This window comes from Macrobrachium rosenbergii, chromosome 25, assembly GCF_040412425.1.
Source record: "Macrobrachium rosenbergii isolate ZJJX-2024 chromosome 25, ASM4041242v1, whole genome shotgun sequence".
In the NCBI taxonomy this organism is placed as follows: domain Eukaryota; kingdom Metazoa; phylum Arthropoda; class Malacostraca; order Decapoda; family Palaemonidae; genus Macrobrachium; species Macrobrachium rosenbergii.
The window spans coordinates 33,177,679-33,186,909 of record NC_089765.1 but is presented as its reverse complement, the minus strand read 5'-3'; the positions used below and the strand labels follow the sequence as shown (position 1 = coordinate 33,186,909).

The window sequence follows — 9,231 nt, the reverse complement described above, 5'->3', positions numbered from 1 at the left end:
AATCAGTCAACTCTGACCACCCTACGGGCAAGGGGCAGAAGCAACAGCAACTAATTATAATTCTTTTTCGATGGAAGTTATTGCAAAAATATATTGTATTCGATACAAACAATATTTGTGGCTACTTATGTGTAAATAGGTAAAATTCACGGTTGTTTTAGATATAGATATCGATATAGATATAGATATATATATAATATATATATATATATATACACATATATATATAGTATATATATATATACACACACACACACATATATATGTGTGTGTGTGTAATTTGTACAGAATTTCATGAACTTCTTACCACAGTTCTTACTTAGTAAATAATAGAATGTGTATCTATCAACTATGAAGTATATGTCTTAATAAAATTGCTGGTATATACACGGAAACACTACTCATAAGGAAAAAGCCAGATATGATTCTCAAAATGTTAACACAAATTCGTCAGTGATAAATAAATTCATGGTGTTGTGATGACGCGTCCATATTTTTACGTCTGTATGTTATCTTATCTCTGATAACAACCATACGACTCCCGCGACTGCCTCTTAATTTTGGCTTAATATCGATAAATTCACGGTTCTGTTGAAATTCAATTGATTAAATCATAGTTTCCTGAGTACAAAGTAAAGCTAGTAGAGTAAGAATTCATATTTTGCAAAATGGCGAACATGACAAAAACAATTGTTCAAACAGAGCACCTTCAAATTTTATGTTTTGAGAGGTTTTATAAACCTATCAAAGATATTTTAGAACATTCGAATTTATTTCGATATATAAACCAAAATATACAATACATAAATGGAGAATTTACAGCGTTTTCTCTTGTACGTAAAAACAAGCCGTCAACTTCCTCAGATATTACAGAACCAATCGTAGCAGACGACACAAACCATCGACAAACATCAAAACTTGCATATTATCATTAAAACAATATTTTTCGTTAGGAAAACGTGGGACAAATATCATTTTAGATCGCTTATCCCCTTTAAATTTCTAAATATTTTTCACCAGTTTGTTTTCTTAAAAAAGTTTGTGAACATGTTTGTCCGAGCATGTGATTAAATATAAATATGCATGCACTAAGAAAACAATCACACACATACGCATATATATATATATATATATATATATATATATATATATATATATATATATATATATATATATATATATATATATATATATATATAAACACAGTATATATATATATATATACAAATATATATATATATATATATATATATATATATATATATATATATATATATATATATATATATATATATATATATATATATATATATATATATATATAATTTCCCGTTTAAAGTTTTTTTCCTGAGGGAATTTTTCCGGCATTACTACTGCATATCAGTTTATATTAAGATCCTCCCCTTTCTCTTCCTACAATTTTTCCAAAGATGGCACCTAATTTTCATATGTGGCAATCGAATATGTACGTGATTGTTCACACCAACCAAATACTAGCATTTAGAATACTTCAGTTCCTTAACCAAAAGAGATCCTCAATGTGGTGTCATACGAACTTGCGTCAAGACACTCACTTTTAACTACAATAAAATTGAATATTATTCTGTTCAAACATACATGTTTTCTTTATTACTGATACCCTAAATAGCCTCTCACTAATTAGCGCATCTGTAAGTCACACTTTGATTTCTCCTTTCCCTAAATTACTGCAACGTAAAAAGACCAGATTTGGTGTGAAATGCTTCCTACAAAAACTGACCTTCAGTAAGTACGATCAGGTAATGATTTCCGATAAGCTTTCTCTGCGGAGTAATCTCATGTGACAAAAAAAAAGGAAAAATAGCCTGAAAAGATTTCCTTTAAAAGACTTCCTGCCGACACTTCGCGTGCGATTTACTCTGAGTAATGGCCTCTTTCTAGTAATTGCACCGTTTTTAGTTGAGCACTGGAAAATTCCTATATTTTCGGAATTTCCGTCCAGAGCAATTTTTTTTTTTAGTGTAAATAAATGCGCTTATCTATATCTACATTTAAACCTCAGTAATAAAAAATTCTAATGATGTTAAAACTAAAAAACAAAATCATGTCTCGCGTTTTCATATACTGCGCAAACCATTAATGTCCATTCAAAATTAGTAAGTTAAGTAATATATATATATATATATATATATATATATATATATATATATATATATATATATATATATATATATATATATATGTGTGTATGTATATCTATGTGTTTACACGATTAATTATTTTTTGGTGTGAGCAACATTTTCTTGCACATATTTCTACTACTATTTCCTGCTAGTACTAACAAACAAGAGGTTAGAACCTCATTCTCTACCTTGAAATGCTTCCCTCTTATTAACATGAGTACGAAAGGATGATGGTCTCGACAAATACATGTGTGTATACGATAACGAGTCATCCCATGTTCATCTGGTAGCTATGCACCTGTCATTGTCTTATGGCAAGTACCGTGAAACAAGGTATCTTACTTCTGTTTTTTTTTTTTTTTTTTTTTTGTGGGGTGGGTGGGTGGAGGTGTCACTGAGATCCAAATATCCTTTTGACTCGCCAGAACAATGCCGATAATTCAACTCTCCGTAAAAAACATTCCATTTGCCTCCCAATCCCACACATTTTCGTTCTCGTCAATGCTTCCCATTTCCAGTCTCTGGTTGACACAAATGAAAGCATTATTTCTAAATTCCTTTTAATTACTGTTTTTAACTTTTGATTCATGAAAACAGTATTATTCTAAACAAACCTTCATCAGTATTCTGTAAATATCATATATCTTAGATGCTTTTCGTCTATTGTAACAAAAATTATTCTGTTTTAAGTTGCCAAATATATGTGAATTTTACCGATAAGACAAAACTGGATCAAATACCTAAAAGATAGAAAGAGCGTTTTAAGCTTTTTGTCTTGGATTTGTCTTATCGGTGAAAGAGAAATCATATAAATGAGAAATTGATCTCACAATATCTCGTTTTCTACTGCTCTTCTTGGCATTAATAACCTCTCGCTCGCTGCACTAAATAATTCGCCCTGCTCTTTTTCTGCTTATCTAAATGACTAATTAAGTTTCTATTCCCACTGATCTCTTGATCAGGGTTTATACAAATACAGCCTCGACTTTTCAGAAACCCAAACCCTGCAGCCAAATACTTACTCCCTCCCTTGTAAGGTAATTATTCTATCTTTATTTTTTTAAAGGGTCTTGTTTGAGAGAAACGTTTGGGGGCTTACCTCATTAGTCTTCTCACATCCCTACAAAGGGTTGTTTGATAGTTATTACTGTGAACCTTACACTAAAAATTTGTATAATGGAGTTACCGTTGTGTACAGATTTTGAAAAGCTCTGTCAGTTATTAGTGTAGTCAGTTCTGCTTGGTTTGACAAGTTACTGAAATAGGCAATACTCATAGAGGAATTTCACAAAAGTGTGACATGTCTAAGAGTATTTGCCTAATTAATATACGGTACTCTTTATCACCGAACTGACCACTGTGGCAATCATTTATTTGTAACATTATTTATCAGGTATAAGTCCTGTAGTGGCATGAGCCTCGCAATGCCAGAAGTAATAATTTGATTGCAATGTTCCCCCCTTCTAAAAAATAAGGGATACATTCCGGTAAATAGAGCAATAAACTGCTGTTTCTAACTCAGCCGCTTTGCACGAACAAATTTTTTGAAACTGAAGATGCCCTCTACGCTTAACAGACTTATGTTTCATGAGCAAATTTAAATGTTCCAAAAAGAAGGAACGCCCTTTGTGGAAATTATGGTATGTTGGCTTGCCCTCAGAGAACAAAGAGCTCGATCCCTCAGAGTTCAACTAGCTGGCCCAATGGACTTGCATGTCTGAAGGAAGGTGTATTTGTCTTCGTCTTCGGCATCTGTAAAACGTATTACATGCAGTTCATTCAACTTGGTTTCCATTTGGTTCCTGAATGCTAATATGATAAATTTTGAAAAACCTGCTAATGACCAGTTCACTTTTATTCAGAATAATGCTCTCATTTCTCACTATGAATCCATCACAAAGTAAGCTTTTTTTCTTACATGACAGGACAGCTGTCTGCCACGTCACAAGATTTATCTCAAAATTCTTTGCACGGCTTTCATAAATTACAAATAAGCTCTCTGATAAATTATGGTCTTGAACTTTTAAAAAATTATACTTTCCTTTTATAATTAAGAAAGCCACTCTCATTACTGTGAGGATTGCTAGCACGTGCATGGCAAAATTTTCATCATCAATTTCACGATATTTTCCAAAAAGCCATGAAAAGGATACGAAAGTTTATAATCTGGTCATGGAAGAATAACATTTTCTTTAATGGTTACATGATCACTCACTCACGCCTCTCATAATCGCTGGTGAAGATAAAAAAAAAAAAGTTTTTCATAAATAAAAGGCATTTTCATTACTGTCACCAGTATGAATGGCAAAGTTGTAGTTTTTATACCAAAAGATTACTTATTATTATTATTATTATTATTATTATTATTATTAATATTATTATATTTCAGTAGATGAAAACTATTCACATGGAACAAGCACATCAAAGGGCCCACTGACTTGAAATTTAAGCTTCCAAAGAATGTTGGTTTTAACCTCCCACCACAGACCCCACACTGCAGCAGTAACTGATCACGATACAGAGCCAGTGATTTTTCATCGCCCTGGGGAAGGCGCGAACCCGCGACATCTGAGTGGCTTACCACGACACTAACCACTATACCAGCGGACCAGCTTTTCTCATAAATAACAGAATGAATCTCTCTCTCTCTCTCTCTCTCTCTCTCTCTCTCTCTCTCTCTCTCTGTGAACGAACAGCGTGACCTTTTAAAAATACTGAACGTTGCAACTGAAAGTGACATTATTGTCGTCGAAGTCAAAACATTAATCTCATACTGCAATATATTTTTTCGTGGTGAGTTCTATCTCATAAAATACGGGAATGGGACTCTCATATTTATGTGTAATCTCATAAATCCCTTGAATACTGCATCATATATCACACGGCAATTCTCATAAGTCACGGGACTTTTCTGTTGTGCATTAAAAGCGGGTTTCTGCTTTTTTGAGTTCTTCATTTCTTCGCATAAATCATAAATAATAAAACTTCTCTTCACCTCCCACATGACCAATGAATGGACCCCCCTAAACGACCACCATAACTTATTTAAATGTCTTGATTCCCTATTTCTAAATATTACCTTATCATTTCACAAGAAAACATCAACGTTTTATACATCAATAAATATCTCTTTTCCATTTCTGTGAATGCTTTTAGATACTTAGTGTATGCTGATACACAGAATACGATGTTTTATGAGTCATACAATACAGGACTTTTCTTTCTCCGCTCAGAGGAGTTGAGGTAAAAAAAAGAAGCAAAAATGGTCTCTCGCCTTAACAACAATGATTTTCATTAATAAAATTCAAATGGGTTCTTTCACATAACTTACAGAGGAGTTTTCATGAATTTTATCAGTGTTCCCTTTTCTTACCACTTCATACAAAACCTGCGGGAAACTGAATTCAATATCCTACGTGGCACAGGCTGATAAGAAAGAAGAAAATGTGAATCCAATCAGAAAAAGTAGCGATTACAACAGCAAGAAAGGCAAATTGGTCCAGCCGCTTAGTAAAAGATCATGTATTTTCTTCTATTATTTGTCACATCTTAATAATAGATGTTGTAATTTTTTTTTATTTTTTATTTTTATTTATTTATTTATTTTTTTTGCTTCCGAATCATATTAATGCTAATAAAAAGAACTGCGCGCGCATGAATGGTTAATGAAATCCATCAGCGGCAAAGCCGCAGACACAAAACTAAATATATTTCGACGCTTATTTTTCAGACTCATTTTGTGTACGTTTAATTAACTAAAGATCAGTTTCACGTCCATTCCTGTTAATCTTGATGTGAAAAATATAAATCAATTCAAAATACCGAGTGTGGTAGAAGATAATAATAATAATAATAATAATAATAATAATAATAATAATAATAATAATAATAATAATAATAATAATAATAATAATAAACGGAAAACTTCGAGTAATATATGTAAAAAAAATACACAGTCATGAACGCTATTTGTTATCTGAATGACGCAAAACTAATTAAACTTTCGATAAAAATAGGAAATAAAATGAAGGATTCGGTTATTAGATAGAGATAAAAACTTCTCATCCATTTACCCGATTCCAACTATTTTCAAATCCTGTTTTATCACCAAAGTTCAAATATTGTGAAGGAAAACGAGAGGTGAAATCGCTTCAAATTGCAATGAATACCCGAATAGATACATGTAAATGGATGTGTATTTCATCCAACAACAACATAAAAAGCCACACATACTCAGACAAAAATATTTAGTTTTTATTTTTTTTATTAATTTTTTTTTTTATTATTTTTTCCCCCATTAAGCAGCCTCCCCTAACTAGAAATGGCTCCTGAGGTGGTGAAAACAACACAAGGTAGATGCAAAATTCATAATTTAACTGCTGCGTCGTGGATGAACCACAAACATTCCCTGCTGTCCTATTAACCCCACCATAGGGTTTTACACAGTCATCGTCTACTGCTTCCACATCGGCGTTTTTAACCCCTAGCCTACAATTGATCTATTTTCTCCTTACGAACTCTTCTCACTTCATTCTTAATCAAACTCTTTGTATACTGCATTAACAGACACTTTTTCACCCCCAACAGTATTCTCCAGCCAACCAAGATTAAGTAATTAAAATTCAACATTTTACAAGTGCTAAGAGAGATTAGAAATCTCCGAGGCCCTCGGCAAAGCTCATGGTATAAAAAGAAACCTAATGAGAACAGAAATTACCGCATTTTCCGGCCAATAGCATGCATTAAGTTTAAGCATAAAAACATTACCCTGTATGTAATGCTGCTGTAATACGCGTCTGAGACTGACCCCAATAACATGAAATTATTGTGGTCTAGTCTTTCTTTTCCTTGAGTGGGATATATATATATATATATATATATATATATATATATATATATATATATATATATATATATATATATATATATATATATATATATATATATATATATATATATATATATATATATATATATATATATATATGTATGTATATATATATATATATATATATATATATATATATATATATATATATATATATATATAATTATAATGTATATCACACAATAAACAGTTTTACCTATGCAGGATCATTCCAAAATAAATAAAAAGACAATTCCAGCTTTAGCCACTGAATCATGTTGGAAGCCCTGTCTATAAAAAAAATTATCACAGCATTAGTTTATCGCTGATAACTTGTTAAAACCCACCGAAAAACCTTGGCACCATTCACCTGTATTTTCACACACTTGCTGACTTTCTACATGTCATGGTTTGTGTGTGGATACGCCCATTTTCTCCTCTCAACCGGCTGTACCGGCGCATTTGGAAATTTGTTCCCAATAACACCTTTGACAAGAAACCGTTTACGATTGCATTACAATGGAGTTGAAGTCACACAAACAGGTCAGAGGTCAAATAGGAAAGTGATTTTGACTCCAACTTTTTAAATATACTAAGTAGAGAATTCATATTTAGTGTGTTTTATGGACTAATGACGCTAAGTGGAGGTAAGGTCAAACTGAAGATACTTAAGAGATTAAATGCCAAAAAAAGTAAGACAACATTGGCCATACGATTCAGAATTAATATTCAACATGTATAATCCATTAATGATACCAATGTGAAGAAGGAGGTCCCAGTCAGGGTAGGATCATAATCAGGGATTACAGTGTATGTATACATATACATATATATATACAAATGTGTATACGTACATACATAGACACACACATATATACATAAACAACACATAGGGATAAAATTATATCCTGATACAGTGAATACTGAAAACAAAATAAATCAACATCTAATTAAAATCAAGGACATGTGGAAATCCAAAAGTAGAAATTTGAGAGGAGAAATATTTACCACAAGTAAATGAAGCTATTGCAGAAATTCTCCCAACCATAGTTGAGATAAATAACAACCTATCTGAAATCAGGGTGTACGAGGACATACGCTTAGAAATGCGAAAAAGTGCATGATTAAGAACAATGATGGAACAATAAAATACATTTTTATGTTTTTATGGTGTCAATATATAATATATATATATATATATATATATATATATATATATATATATATATATATATATATATATATATATACCTTCAAGAAGTGTGCAAGAAGGGACTAGTTTAAAATCAAGAAATGTGACTTCACAAAAATAAAAATGAACTGACAATCAAAAAACCTATTTTCTTAGAATCTTCAGAAGTTTGTTCATTTTTCCTTTAGGAGGAGAAAATTTTTTTCTACAATATTCTGTAGACCTTAATACTGACGAAAGGTTAAGCGGTATGTGACCTTTAAATCTCAAAGACCAGATTGGTAGTTGGTTCCTGCGAATCTAGATTATAGATTTGGGTCAGAATGTCAGAATGGGAGCGTAGGCCCTGTTTCGCAGGCAGAGAGAGAGAGAGAGAGAGAGAGAGAGAGAGAGAGAGAGAGAGAGAGAGAGAGAGAGAGAGCGAGCAACCTGTTGCATCAAGGCATGGGCTGGTTGTGGAAAAGGGAGTGGTGAAGACATGAAGACCGGAGAATCAAAGGTGCTAGGAGGTAGACGGGAGAAAGGGGGAGGGGGAGAGGGAGGAAAAGTGGAGGGGAACCTGTTGAATGGTGAGATGAGCCAATGAAACGCGCTGATCTACAAGACCAGCTTAGAGAGAGAGAGAGAGAGAGAGAGAGAGAGAGAGAGAGAGAGAGAGAGAGAGAGAGAGACCCAAAATCAGCGAGTAGTGCGAGGATGAACCCTGTGAACATTATCATTGTAATTCAACTCTGGTGTTTGATTACATCATAATAATACAGTCACTAATGAGGAACGTATTTAATGTGCACAACGGCTGGCACTGGAACGTCTAACTGCATTTAGTAAATTAACAGCGATCACTCAACACTTAGATAATTGCGCTCGCCTATTTCAGATAACGTGAACACACTCAAATACATAAATGAAAACTGCGAATCATATGTACAGTACGTTCCTGGATACACGGCCGCTTATATATGCAACAGATATTTAATGAGGACCAATTTTAATGGACTAAGAAGTCAAAT

At 32.7% G+C, this 9,231-nt stretch overlaps 1 protein-coding gene across 1 annotated transcript in view; it reads right to left on the bottom strand.

The window, feature by feature from the left end:
* The window catches only part of LOC136852542 (rho guanine nucleotide exchange factor 11-like), an 846,605-nt gene that overhangs the window by 719,450 nt on the left and 117,924 nt on the right, over positions 1 to 9,231 (bottom strand). The gene's annotated exons all lie outside the window — the stretch shown is intronic.